This window comes from Eptesicus fuscus, chromosome 19 (genome assembly GCF_027574615.1).
Source record: "Eptesicus fuscus isolate TK198812 chromosome 19, DD_ASM_mEF_20220401, whole genome shotgun sequence".
NCBI classification, from domain to species: Eukaryota; Metazoa; Chordata; class Mammalia; order Chiroptera; family Vespertilionidae; genus Eptesicus; species Eptesicus fuscus.
This window is the reverse complement of record NC_072491.1, coordinates 41981945-41997554: the sequence shown is the minus strand read 5'-3', so window position 1 is coordinate 41997554 and position 15610 is coordinate 41981945.

The window sequence follows — 15610 nt, the reverse complement described above, 5'->3', positions numbered from 1 at the left end:
CTTGATCTTGTTCAGCCCCAGGCTCAGTCTGCCTGGGTTCAGTCTGTTCCCACCCTGGGAGCTGTGCCCAGGGAGTGCGCAGTGAGGAAGTTGGTGATAAAAGGTGGGGAAGGGAGGAGAGTTGTCAAGCCTCCCTGAAAACGGGCCAGCAGTTCAAGTCTCCTCTCCAGTGGAAATTGGAGAGAAGAACACGAGCTGCCTGCCAAAGCGCATGCTCCTCCACTGGGAAAGAAATTAAAATCCAAATGCCATTTCATTGATGTTTAAAGGAACGTAGCCTGACAGACATGGCTTTTATTACCTCCGGAGAGAATGCTGTTCCTCCACGCTCATGGGTTAGGGGGATGCGTCCCCGTCTGAGGCCACAGCGGTCTGACAGGCACTGTTCCCCTCTGAGTCACTCAGCGGTGCGCCCAAGGAGGCCTGGGTGTGACACGTGTGGATTAGATTGCCGGTGGGGACAGCATTAACACTTCTTTCCGTGTGCTCCCTGCAACCCTGGCGGCTGGAAGCAGGACTCCCCGCCTAGGGCAGCGTGGAGAGTGACACAACATACCTGCCCTTAAAACCAGAGGGTACAGCTGGCATGGAGGAAGAGAGGGCGCCATGTGACATCCGGCCCTCTCCTTCGTTCCCTCCCATGGAGGCCAGGAGCAAAAGGCAACGGGAGGGTCAAATGGGGACAGCTTCACAAGGCAACTAAAGACACACACACACACACACACACACACACACACACACACACACACACACACACAAAACAACTCTGCAAACCAAACCACAGCCATGCTCACACTAGCCTGGCCTGTGGAGCCCTCATTCCAGTAACACCCTTGGATCGCGTCCATGCTTCCCAAGGCTCTCTCCCAAGGCTGAAGGAGCGGAGGAGTGCCTCTTTGCTCAGAAGAGACACTGAGGAACAGACTCAGAAACATGGCAAGGCTCTTGGTTCTTAGGGGCAGAGGGAGGAAGCGGGGAACAGCTCTGAAGGGCAGGTTCACTCTTCCTGACTCAGGGGCCTCAGGGATGGCAGTATGTCTATGAGACAGCCACCAATACTGACCTTCCCTCCCCGTAGCCTTTGGAGCAACCCGTCTGTATGTAAATAAAACAGGTGCTTTGCATGTTCCCCTGTGTATTCATGATTCTATGTTTCATATACTTCCTAGAATTCTAATACTTAATACAGTCAGGTCATTCATTATTTTAAGAACAAATGCAGAGGAAATTAATCTCCAAAGCATCTTACCTAGTCATAAGACACATCTGGGTAAAATAAACATTTTCCTCATCATTTTAAGTTGAGAAATAATCGTTGACACGTTTTTCAACAAGGTCTTCTGAGACAATATGTTGAATGTTGTAATTGGCAATGAAAAGTGACAAGAAGTAAGGACTATTTATACCTGATATTATCCCTTTCTTGCAATCTTTAAGTGACTAGTTCAAAATAATTTTATATCCACTATTAATTCATTTTTCTTACCTTTTATTTAAAAACGATCAATTTTAAAGTGCCAAGACACATTCACATAAAACAGTAGCTAGTATTCAATGGTTTTATATTTATACAAATTAGAGGAAGGCAGACTGATCAGGTGTTTAGAGATTAGATTGCTCCCTCTTCTGGTAAATCAATATATTTCAAACGAAATATTGGATGTGTGGCATTTGGTTTAGAGTAGTTTGAATCACTCAAAGAAACGAATATTATGATAAACTATTTAAAATAGATTACAATTAATTAGACGAGCCCCTAAACTGAGAATTTGGAGGGTGCTTTAAAATAGGATCTCTTAGGGTGACAGGTAGGTTTTTGTTTTGTTTATTGCCTTTGGTAAGCAAGGACAATTTTTTACCCTAAAACACATGAAGTATTCCCTGACCACTACTCTTGCACATAATGTTGATTCAGAATAAATTCGAGATGTCTGGTAAGCACCATCTTGGGGTGGATGAGAGAGGAAGCCACTGAAGCAGAAATATGCTTTTTGGCTCCTTTATAAAGAGGTCCGAGAGAAGTTATTACCAACACTCGCTTTTCTCTTGAGGTCATATTTATTTAATTTTGACTCTTGCTCAGCAGGGTCAATTAGGGAATGGGGATCCTGTGACAGAACCAGTTTAAAATCAAAGGAAAGCAAGCCCAGCACTTTGGAACAAACTATGAAAATAAACTTTTTTTTTTCTTTTCTGTCTTGTTTGACTCTTGGTCATTACTGAGAGTCATTTATTTATGAATGGATTGCGTCTAAAGTCAATTTGTAAATCATTGATTTGGGATTTGTAAAAATTCCCCCCCACTCCCCCACCCCCAGAGAATCAAGGCTGTAAATGGTCGTTAGAGTCTCTAATAGTTATTTAGCAGTGTAATAAATATGAAATGTAGGAAAAAAAGAGACATTATGACTTTACCACCTGGTAGAGAGATGCAGAGTCATTCAGGAAAGTATGTTGAGAGGCTCCTTTCGGGAAGGAAAACTGTGGCCCGGAGAATTTAGTGTGAAAGAAGCACCCATCCAAGTGCTCTGTGGGCTGTGAAACAGGGACCGGGGAGACCCCTAAGAGAAAGCCCGTGCTCCATGGCAGGAGACCAGAACCGTGGGGACCGCAAGCAAAGCAGCCATCCCAGAATCAGCAGAACAAAGAACTTGTAAGAAAGTGATTTCTCCTTTTGTCTTCTTCAGCTTGGCTCTGAAGTCATGAGGTGGCTGGCGCCCTCTAGAGGACCAGTCTTGAAATGTGTTAGGGTTTAGAGTTTGGGGGTTTCATGGTTTATTGGGAGGTAGGGAAGATGCTCCTGGCCTGGGTGGCCAGTGGCCCGGGATGCTAGGCAGCCATGAATGTCCTTATTCAAAGTGGGCTCTCAAAGTACTTCTCTAAACAAAATATGTCTCTCTTCGTAGGTGTTACTACAATGATTTCTTTAATGAGCTACCTTTACTATATCTACATGTTAATTAACCTTTTAAATGTGGGTTAAGAAACTTACAGTTAGTGACCTTCTTACTATAGATAGATACATAGATAGACAGACAGATAGGTAATGCAGTTTTATTATGAATTACTTTCCTTTTATTTCTTCTTACTGTTACAGTGAGGATACCATATTTAGTTTTGTCATTAAATTTTCAAGTTGAAATTAAATGATGTGGGATACTAATCAACAAAGAAAAGAACAAGCTATAAATTTATACACACAGAAAAAAAGGTTTTAAAAAGGGTAAACAACTCTTCATTAAGTTCAGACCAAAATCTCCCCTCATTGTATACAGTAGCTGCATCTTGAGAAAACTCAGTGAATACTAAAACTGTGCAAAAGTATTCTGTACTTTTATCAAAAAGAAAGGTTCTGGTTCACCTACTTGATAGATATGATGAAAATGGAACTTTCCCTCTGTGGTCTTCCTCTCCAAATCAGATAACACCTGTCTAATCATAATAAAAACATCACACATATCTTAAATAAGGACATTCTGCGAAAGACTGGACCAGTACACTTCAACACTGTCAAGGTCACTAAAAACAAGGAAAGTCTGAGAAAAGGTCATAGCCTAAAAAGACATGATGTGAATGTAATATGGTATCCCAGATGGGATTTCAGAACAGAAGAAGGTCAAGTCAGAAAATTGGAATTAAACATCGGTTTTAGCTTATTATGATGTATCAATGTTTGTTTATGGAGTGTAACAAATGTGTCATCTATATAAATAAAAGCCAGCCAGTCGCTATGATGCTCTCTGACCACCAGGGCGCAGACGCTCAATGCAGGAGCTGCCAAGCTGCCGTCACTTGGCAGTGGCAGTTCTGGGGTGATGCACCCGGAGCCCAATCGTAATCCGGGACCCCTCGGGGGATGTCAGAGAGCCAGTTTTGGCCTGATCCCCGCAGGCCAGGCTGAGGGACCCCACCAGTGCACGAATGCATGCACCAGGCCTCTAGAATTAATATAAAATGCTAAAAATATGAGAAACTAGGTATGGGATATATGGTGACTCGGTGCCACATTTATAATTTTATTTTTAAATCTCAAACTATTCTTAAATAAAATGTTTATTTTAAAACGTACTAAATAATAAATCTTGTTTTCTAAGTAACATAATCCAATGTGAAGAATCAGGGCTTCTTGGAAAAATGTCATATCAAAGGCTAGGACACAGCACATTGAAAAATGAACTTGGAGCCTTTGTTTTGCCAGAAAGTTCTGGCAAATATGATTTTTAGAACTCTCTCTACATCACTAACCTCAAGAAAGTTGTTACATAATTTTAATTTTCAAGTAAACTAACCAATTCTGCACTTCGATGTCCTTTCCTATCATTGAATACGAACAAAGAATGTAGAAGATTTCCTGTTCATTCATTAGTATAAATACAGATTGCAGTATCTTTTATGCACTGGACAAGCACCCACAACGTCAGCCATATGCTCTCATGCATAATTGTCTCATCATTGCTCTTCAAAGAACAATATTTCCAAAAGTCACATGTTGCCTTTTTCTAAATTAATCATCACTTCAGGGTATTGTTTTGACAACATGTGCATTTAGGGATAAGTTAAGAGATTTGAAATATAGAATTAGACCCACAAATTACAGGCAGTCACCGGAGTAAAGCTTTACCTTTCTGACAGATGAAGCAAGAACATACAGCAATACATATGATGAATATTTTCAGACAGACAGGACCCAAGTGCTACCTTGCTATTGCTGAACCATGTATGAAAATTGGACATTAACTTACATACATGTGTGGCATATTCATTTGGTCTTTGTGAAGAAAGGGTCAAGAACACTTTGACCTGTTAGGTTGAGAATTGCCTCGCCTACGTGACCACAGAAGGTGGGGCCTGCCTTTACTCAGTCGGTAGAAAGTCAGTCTCGGAGCACTCTATTTTATCAATAAAAGGCGCACTTGCTACTTCTAGGCTAAGGGATAGTAATGAGAGTTGAAATGGGGACACACCATAAATCAACAGCGCCCGTGGAACCACTATCTTTCAGCACTGTGACAGCAATCAGAATCGGTACACATGTTAGAAGTATTACAAAGGCATGTCCTTGGCAAAAGAAGTTGAGACAACAGATTTCTTTCTGCTACAAACATTATATTTCCTTTCTTAAATTGTCACCATCTGCTTAGCTAACGGGCGTTCAATGGTGGAATGGTGGTGAATGAAAAGCTTGTATTTCTAGAAAGCTATGAAGACTTGTGCTTCTGTCTTCATGTCAAGATCTCTAGTCACCTAATTATCCAAACTAGGTTTAAATGAGATTTTAGTTTTCCAAATTGTATAAAAAGGTATCTAGGGACATTTTTTAGGGAATCCCCTTTCCCCCACAGCCAGTGGATTATTCCCAATTTCTTATAATATGGCATTTTTATTGGGATAGAGACATGCTAAACTGTATTTTATAATGATAAAATAATATTAATAAATAGATGTAGACCACATTTGATAATTTGATAAAAGTTAAGCAAATAGATTCTTGTTTAACAAATCCTAGGTTTGGATCAGAATTAAAGAGTGGGCCCTTTCCATTTGAGCTAATCTCCTCCTAGAGAACCTACATATTCTATAAGAACCATGTGTTGTCATTTTTTAATATATTGACATTTAAAAATGAAAACTACTTTCTTTTCCAATTTCCAACCAGCAGGCAGAAATATCCAAGAGATTATGGACAGTAGTGATTTGGGCTCCCACTCACTTATTTATTCTGTAAATAATTATTGAGCATCAATCTACTGAGCTGATTAGCCTTTGACTTTCAGAGTTGGTACTGTTGTGTTGACACCAATTCTATCATATTCATGTGAGGGTAATTCTAGCTGTTTTCTGCTCCAGCAGTGATTAGCAATAGTTCCAAGTTCTGTTTATTATTGCCTCACCTTGGAGAGTAGAAGTCAGCTTGCTATGAGGAATGTCCAGATGAATCCTATTTCTGATTGTCTCATTTAGGACAAAGAAGTCTAAACAGGTTTAGTTTAGAATATGCTGTTTATAACGATGTTATGCATGTCATTGACACTTGACAATGGAATTGTTTTGATTTCATATCAGAAGTTTGATTCATAAGTTCAAATTTTGAAGACAAAGATAGAATTGATAAATAAATATATTAATTATAAAAATGGATAATTTCATAAGAATCACAATGTTTAAAATTGACCAGAGCTAGAATATTTGAATATCAAGTGACCATGGGATACACTGAAATCGTTACCAAATACCCCCACAAAAACACTGACTCAGGATGACTTCAAAGTAAAGTTCTTTGGAAATTTCAAGCAATAAATATACATATTCTATTGAAAATGATCCACAGAAAATATTATTTTCTGAAGATATGTACAAAGTTAATAAAACCCTGAAAAACATTATAAGAAATGCATTTTAAAAAGTATAATGGAAAAGAAGGGAAAAAAATGGATAAGTTAAAAACAACAGGTCAATATCACTGATTGAGACTCAAAATGGAAAAGAAAATTCAGCAAATTGAATTCAGCAATATACTAGTAACATGAAATTGTTCAGTATGGTGAGGAGAATTTTATTCTAGGAACCCAGTGTGATAGAACATTGCATAACCTATGGATATGATTCATTACCAAAAAAGACAGTTAAAATTATATGATAATCATATATAATTCCAAAGTTACTTCATAAATCTTAGATTGATTTTAGACTTATGAAGTTATTAATAGGAATCAGAGAATGCTTTTGAAAATTCTATGCATTTCAGAATAACAGCCAAAATTGTCAGGGAGTTTGGATTAGCATCATTCCCATTAAAATAAGTGTAATAATCAGGGTAAGGTCATTATTGAAACAAGAAGTCCCCAAATTGTAGTGGCATCCCCAATAAAATCTGCTTATGGTGTGAGAGTTGTCAGTCTGGCAATCTGCCCAGCAGTTGTCCTCTGAATATTGATTCAAGAGTCAGGCTCCTCCTTTCTTTGGCCACAAAGTCCACTAAGGAATCTGTACTCTTGGCCTCTAGACTGGGATGGGAAAAGAGAAAGAGTAGGAAAATAATTTGGAAGATGTTAGCGAACAGACTTGGGAGTGATGTACATTACTTCTCCCCATATTCCATCCAATTATACGATCCCACTTGACTGTCAAAGAAGCTAACTGCACAGAAGAAGACAAGGAAACTGGGCTTGGTAAATGAAGAGCAGTCTCAGCCCCTAAGAGAAACAAGCCCAGGCCGCCTTCTGCCACTTTTTTGAACCATCGTTCCAGAAATGTTAGCTAATACAACCATTTTATATAGTTACAAAATGGTAAAAATACTGGTAAAAAGTAGAAAAAGTCATAATTATCTACTGATGATATGATATAAAAAGACTAAAGGTCAAATGAAAAGTTACTGGAGATCATATGATAGATAAAGCAAATTTTACTTACCCATCCATCAGTTGATGGGCATGCAGGTTGTTTCCAGTTTTCGGTGATTATGAATAATGCTACTATGAATATTTATGTGCACGTCTTTGAGTGAACATGTCTCGTTTCTCTTGGGTTTTTGATACCTAATGTCAGGTATCTCCTACTAGGTTGTATGGTAATTTTATGTTTAACTTTTGACAGATCAGCTTTTCAGTAAGAAAGATGGCTCCAATCCTACTATGTTTAGAACTACTTTTCTAAATTCATTTAAAAAACTAATTGAGTTCATCTTTTAGGTTCATGTGAGTAAATGTTGGTAAATTCTTGGATAATCTGGATATTCAAAAGTATCAATTCTATCAACAAATGATTCAAATAATTAGAAAAAATATCTTAATCAATGTTTAGGTTTATGTTAATGTTAAAAAGCAAAAACAGGAAATGTTTAAAGGAAGCTATACAATTATTTGAATGACTGAACAAAGAGATATTCAAACCTTACAAGAGCGTGGGCAGGACTCAGAGAAAATGTATGGAAGATTTGTTTAGACAAAGTGGACAGTACTTAATAGGTATTTTGAAATGTCTTCAAGTTCAACAAGCATGGTAGGTCATCTAATTTACTTTTTATTTTTTTTGCTTCACCCAGGAGGGTGAGACAGAAAATCATTGTCATTCAGATATGAATGAGGAAATTTCTGGAAACTAATAAGATAATCAGCTCTCTAATTGACCTTCTTATAACTTAAATTTTGAAGAGTGCTATCTAAGAATTATTTCTAGGAAAACTGTGTGTCATTGGTTAATAATAAAAGAGCCTGATTTTTCCCCTTGAAACTACCATTCTACATTTCTGTTTTAATCACAAATTTTACTTGGCTTTGGTTCCTTTTTCTTGCTGGTGTTTATTTAGACTTGAATCCTGAAATTTGCAAGAAAGCCATTTCCATCTTAGACATTACAATAGTCTCTTTATCATATCCTCTGGTATGTTTTTAAATCATACGTGAGCTAATATTCATTTCAGTGTGAATTTCCTTAGAGGGTGAGTTATTAATTACAGTGGGAAGCCAAAGAGTCCCAAAGTTAACAAATTTAACATTTCATGAAAGGGTTTATTGTTAGTAGGGTTGACATGAGATGACTAAAGAGCAGAGTAACCATTTATTACTTTCCTCTGCGACATCATTCCAATGGGAGTGTGAGAAGGATTAGGGGCTGAGTGGGAAGATGGCAGTGGAGTCCTGGTCTTGGAATCAGGACTTTTGACTTAAGATCACAGCACTCTGTTAGGTTAACAAGCTGGGTTTTCTGTACCTCACTTCCCTTCTTGTAAAATAGGTGAAATAAATCAAATCGCCATGGTTTGTGCTGAAAAGTAAATAATGTGTCAAAGCACCTGCCATCTTACAGGTGCTCCTGTTGATTTTCTTCTTTCATTAGATGATGTGGCTAGATTAAATCTTCCTCAAAAAGTGGTATATATTAATCAATGTTTAGGTTTATGTTAATGTTAAAAAGCAAAAAACAGGAAATGTTTAAAGGAAGCTATACAATTATTTGAATGACATATATATATGTCATCTACATTTCCTGTAGATGACATATATATATATAATCTATATATAGTAATATGTACTAAAATATATATTACTTATTCGCAATAGATGACATGGCACATGTAAAATAAACCCATCATAAATGTGTTTATATATAAATAAAGATACTAATAAGTATAGTACTTGAAACTATATAATGGAAAAGGAGATCATTTTGGTCAGAGATCCAACCCAAGTCTTCTCAAATTACACCCACATGTATGGGTAGGTAAGGTAGCTTCCTGTGCTAGTTAATAACTAGTACTTCTCTAGCTATCTCACATCTTTCCAGTGCTTAAACCTAGTCATATATTCATTTGTGATTATTTTCCATTAATAAACACCTACTATTTGGGTAGAGGGATACAGGAACAGGTTGCAGGATATTTGAACAATAATAGAGCTAAATGACCCATGGAATTTGTATAGCAATATTTACTTTAATAGGAGCACCAAGATAGAATTATTCATCAAATAGTAACTGAATGTCTACCATATGCCAGGTTCTGTTATAGTCACCTAGAGATACATCAGCGAATGAAACACATAAAGTTAACTTCTCTCAATATTACATCCTAGGAGAAATGACACAGCTAATAAATAACATAATCAAAAGTGGATTATATAGTATTTTAGATAGAGACAGAAACAGTCATAAATCAGGAAAAGAAAGTGAAGTATAATATTAAATAGGCAAATAAAGTGGATCTCATTAAGAAGATGAGCCGAAACCGGTTTGGCTCAGTGGATAGAGCGTCGGCCTGCGGACTCAAGGGTCCCAGGTTCGATTCCGGTCAAGGGCATGTACCTTGGTTGTGGACACATCCCCAGCAGGGGTGTGCAAGAGGCAGCTGATCGATGTTTCTCTCTCATCGATGTTTCTAACTCTCTATCCCTCTCTCTTCCTCTCTGTAAAAAAATCAATAAACTATATTTTTTTAAAAAGAAGAAGAAGATGAGATTTGAGAAAATTAGAGGAAGTAAAGGATTAATCCAATAGATATTTGTGGACCCGGGATTCCAGGAAGGAATTGGGAGCAATAAGAGGAAAGGTCACAAGAAGGAATGCACGTGGAACCATTAGAGGAAAAGGGAGAAGGTGAACAAGAGAGGTAAAGAGAGGCCAAGTTATGAGAGCAAGATCTTGGCTTTGCCCTGAGTAAAATGGGGAGACTTAGATACTAAGAGGTCCTCTTACTGCTGTATTTAAATGGACTGTAAATATAAGGGCAGAAGCTTGGGATATGGTAGGAAGCAATTGCAGTAAACTAGGCCTTAGGTACTGATGGCTTGGACAAGCTTAGCAATCCTGGAGGTGATGAGAAGTGGTCAGATTTTAGATATACAGGGTGGGGCAAAAGTAGGTTTACAGTTATTCATGTGGAAAATAATACAATAATTAATAAATAAAAATACAAGAATAGCCCGGCCAGGCGTGGCTCAGTGGTTGAGCATTAACCTATGAACCAGGAGGTCATGGTTTGATTCCCTGTTAGAGAACATGCCTGGGTTGTGGGCTAGATCCCCAGTGGAGGGTGTGCAGGAGGCAACCGATCAATGATACTCTCTCATCATTGATGTTTCTCTCTCTCTCTCTCCTTTTCCCTTCCTCTCTGAAATCAATAAATATATATTTTTAAAAATAAACTGTTTCACATACTTACAACTGTAAACCTACTTTTGCCCTACCCTGTATTTTAAGGGTGGAGTGGTGAGATTTCCTTGGTAGTTTAGAAGTAGGATGTGTGAGGAAGAGGAGTCCAAACGGACCCCAAGATTTCTGTTCTGAACTGCTTGAGTGATAAGGAGTCCCCTAAGATTGGGAAGAGGGAAGGTGGAGCAGTTTGAGGGGACATATTAGGAGCTCAGTTACGGAAATATTAAAGTTCAGATGTCACATCCAAGTGGAGATAAAATAAATCAAGAGTTCATGAGAAAGTTCTAAGATGGAGATACATACAAATTTTGGGCATATTAGAATATAGATGAGATTCAATGCTGTTCATATGGGATGAGATCATCGAGACAAAAAATGTGGATGGAGATTACCCACAATTAAGCTGTATGGGTATATTACACAAAGATAATTTTACAGTGGTAAATTTGATCTAGAGAGCATGCTCGGTTAACACACTAGGATTGTAGATGGCTCCGGTGTGTGCTCACCTCTGAAGGAGTCAACAATCTAAGTTTGAATTATACTGCCAAGGCTGATTGAAAAGGGGGATCCTTAGCAGGCTTGGGGGTCTTGGCCAAGGCCCTTTGAAAGGAGAGATGAGAATACAAATAAGAGGACAGCATGATTAACTGGCTACAATAACCAAGAAGATAATCCCCAAGCCCACAGGATTTTGCTCCGGATATGGTAAACTGCAAACATTTATGAATTCACTGAGTTCTTTAGTCCCTAACAAGATTTTATAATCTGAAAATTACAAAAGGACATTTATGAATGGCATAGGTGTAAGAAAATCATTAATGCCAGTGTTATTTTCATGGGTTGAAATGTATGAGTTCCCATTTCAACCTGAAGCAACCAGGAGAGTAAATGACTCATTACATTTATTTTTCACCTTCATTTAGTAACCATTGTCTTAAATCAGAACTCTCCCCTTTTCAGAGCGATGCTTGAAGTCCTAGGAAATCAGTTTTTAATTTTTCAGAATTTCAATGGAAGGAACTGCCCATGATGACAATGACAGAGAGGGAAAAGAGGAGGAAGAGGAAATTCTGTGCTTCTCCTCCCTAATAATAACAAACATCCTTTGGCTTTTGGTGGTTTCCCATCGGCCTTCTTAGAACTGTGTTTATTATAATCCCATGACCAATGGGTTCTGTAAGGAGGTTTCTGTGACGTGGCGAGCAAATAAATAAGAGCGATACAGTGTTAGGTATATGGTTCAACTCCTGTGACACCCTCAGCAAGAGAAACAAGAACATGAGTTCAGCAGACATGAGTAATCGGAACCAGATGGTTCAGTGCCCTGTTTTGACAAATAGGCATGGGGATATGGGATTGACAGACAGACATTGTCTAAATAAACGAATTTTCTATGTTCAAAACAAGGAAAGCATGTTCTATCTCTACCCATTTTTACGAAGCCCTGCTTAGGCCTGTCTTGTCCCTTTCCTGCTATTCCTCACGAAGGAGTTTTCAGTCTTCCGGTTTCTCCCACCTGCCAGCTGCTTTTCTCTGCCTCAGCCACAGCTCGTCTATTCATCTGCTTGTGCTGCTCAAATGGCTGAAAGACATAACTTTAGTTTGCCTTGGGAGATTTCTTATTAGCAGCAAAATGTGCTTTTGCCTCTGATTCCACTGTTTCCTCTGTTCTAGTGGAAAATAAAAGAACACTGCTTCACTGTACAATTAAAACTGCTTTTATTAAAGTAAGAATCCCTTTCTTCCTTTCGTTAATTGAAAAACAATTACAGCCCGGCTGGCCTGGCTCAGTGTTGGAGCGTGGATCTATGAACCGGGAGGTCACAGTTCGATTCCCGGTCAGGGCACGTGCCCAGGTTGCAGACTCAATCCTCAGTGTGGGGCATGCAGGAGGCAGCTCATCAATGATTCTCTCTCATCACTGATATGTCTGTCTCTCTCTCCCTCTTCTTTCCTCTCTGAAATCAATAAAGACATATTAAAAAAACAAACAAAAATAATTGCACAAAACTTTTAGGAAGTTCTCTACTTCATCTCACCAACTCTATTCCCCCCTCCTTCATTCCTCAGGGCAACCTCATAACCCTCAAATCCACAATTTTTGTCACTTATCTCTGCCTCTAAATAAACGTTTCCGTCGTATAAAATTTCCCATAAGTAGGGCTGCATTGCACATATCTAGACCAACCAGCTACCCACCATGTATTATATTTTGACATCTCTCCATGCCAATGCCTGTAGCTCTAGGCCAGTGGTCTGCAAACTGCGGCTCACGAGCCACATGCGACTCGCGAGCCGCGGTTTGCCGCTCTGTTAACTAATGAGTTTGCCGACCACTGCTCTAGGCCATTCATTGTAACTGCTGTACTATTTCCCATTTCAGAAATACCAATATACGTTTTCCTTCTTTCAAAGATAGACATGTATATTTTTTTCAGATTTCTATTCTTACAAGGAAGAGAACAATGACTGTTCTTTTACATGTCTTCTGAACATGCGTATGGATTTTCCATGACAGACTTTGAGAAGTGGATTGGCTTTGTTTCAGGGCATTCAACATTTCTATCACTGAAAAAAATAATTTCCAAAGAGTTTTAGCCACTTACACACCCATCAGCAGTTGAGACCTTTGTTCTTCACAAGAACACCAACATTTGGAATTGCCAAACTTTTGATTCCTTATTTTTGAAAATTTAATAGTAAGGTTGAGCATATAGTTATATTTGACTTTTGGCATTGTTCTATTGAGGTTTGTGTTTTCCTGAAGGAGGTTTAAAAATTGTTGTGCATATTAAAACAGTAATAATTGACTGCTTAAAAATACAGCAAATATTTTATCCCTATTTATCACTTTTAAAAAATATATATTTTATTGATTTTTTACAGAGAAGAAGGGATATGGATAGTCAGAAACATCGATCAGCTGCCTCCTGCACAGCCCCCTACTGGGGATGTGCCCACAACCAAGGTACATGCCCTTGACCAGGAATCGAACCTGGGACCCTTCAGTCCACAGGCCAACGCTCTATCCACTGAGCCAAACCGGTTAGGGCCCTATTTATCACTTTTTAAACTTAATTAGTGGTGTCTTTGTTGTACAGGTGTTCTTGCATTTTGAAGAAAATTCATCAGTCTCTTCCTTTATGCTTTGTACTTTTGAGTCTAAGTAGTTTTGTAAACATAAAGGAAAAAGAACTGCACATAGCACAATTGTGTTTAACAATTGTAATAGTGCTATATGTGTGTAATGGAATTTAATAACTAAGTTAATAGGTCTTAGCCAGTTTAGCACAGTGATTAGAGTGTTGGCCTGAGATTGAAGGGTCCCGGGTTTGATTCCCGGGGCACATATCTTGGTTGCAGGTTCCCTAGCCCTGCTAGGGCCTCATGCAGGAGACAACCAATCAATGTGTTTCTCTCCCCCTCTTCCCTCCCTTCCACTCTCTCTAGAAATCAATGGGGGGGGGGCGGGGCGCAGGTACCCTCAGGTGAGGATTTAAAAAATAATAAAAAATTTAAAGTGAATTGATCTGCACATGAAAAACTTAAAACATTTTGGAAACAACCAAAATCCAATAGATGGCAGTGAAATACAGAACATTCACCGATTCTTGAATTCTTACTTGAAAGCTCTCAGTGGTAAGCTGCTAGTCTACTACCAATTAAAAACTCCCATCAATTGCATATAAATTGTACATAGTTTTAAACTAATATGGAGCACTAGCTTATGATAAAAATTAAGACTTATTTAGGGAGAAGTGCAGTGATTATCTGCATCCATAAACTGAGAAAGAATGAGAATAATGATGGATTGAGGGATGGATATGAGAACCTGTAGTCCCTTTAAAATTATAATCTGTTTTACAAATATTGTAAGGTCTTGGTTCAGAAATAGCTCCAAACCTGCTGAGTCCATTAGGATGCTATGTCTTTGTGGCATCAAAGGACTTGTTTGAGGTTACATGGACAAGTTTGTGGTAAATTCAAGTGGAGAATCAACATGATTCAAAAGTCTTTTTATGAATTCTAGATCCATATCATAGCTGATGGTTCTGGAAAGATTGAAGCTCTGTTTAAATAATGCCAATGCTCTATGGAAGGGAAATAAGTGCAAGAGGAGTCTGGAGATGGGCAGGTTAAGTCACGAAGAGCCCTCTAGGCTGTAAGAGGGTTTAGCCATTTCATTGTAAGTGCAAAGCATAATGGAGTTCAAGTCTAGCTTTTCATTTTTATAAGGATTTGAGAGTTAAAAAAATAACCCATTTCCTTGCAGACCCCCAAAGATACTGATTTACTGGTATTCTTCCAGGAAGGGGTCTTGAGAATTGACATTTAAAAAAGCTTAAGCCCCCCCCCCCCCCCCCCCCCCCCCCGCCGAAACCGGTTTGGCTCAGTGGATAGAGCGTCGGCCTGCAGACTCAAGGGTCCCAGGTTCGATTCCGGTCAAGGGCATGTACCTTGGTTGCGGGCACATCCCCAGTAGGGGGTGTGCAAGAGGCAGCTGATCGGTATTTCTAACTCTCTATCCTTCTCTCTTCCTCTCTGTAAAAAATCAATAAAATATATTTTAAAAAAATAAAAAATAAATAAAAAAGCTCCCCCAAATGATTCTAATATGCAGCCAGGGTTGAGGACCTCTGGCATAGTAGTAATGACCATGGACTTTGGAACCAGAGAAACTTGGGATTTGATCTGTGCTCTACCTACTTCTTAGCTCAGTGAACTTTTATACACTACTAGAGGCCTAGTGCACAAATTCGTGCACAGTGGGGTCCCTCGGCCTGGCTGGCAATCGGGGCGGATGGGGGCCGATCCGGGCCAGCTGACCAGGGGGAGGGACTGTGAGAGGTTGGCCGGCCATGGGAGGTTGGCTGTGGGAGCACACTGACCACCAGGGGGCAGCTCTGGCATCGAGCGTCTGCCCCCTGGTGGTCAGTGCACATCATAACGACTGGTC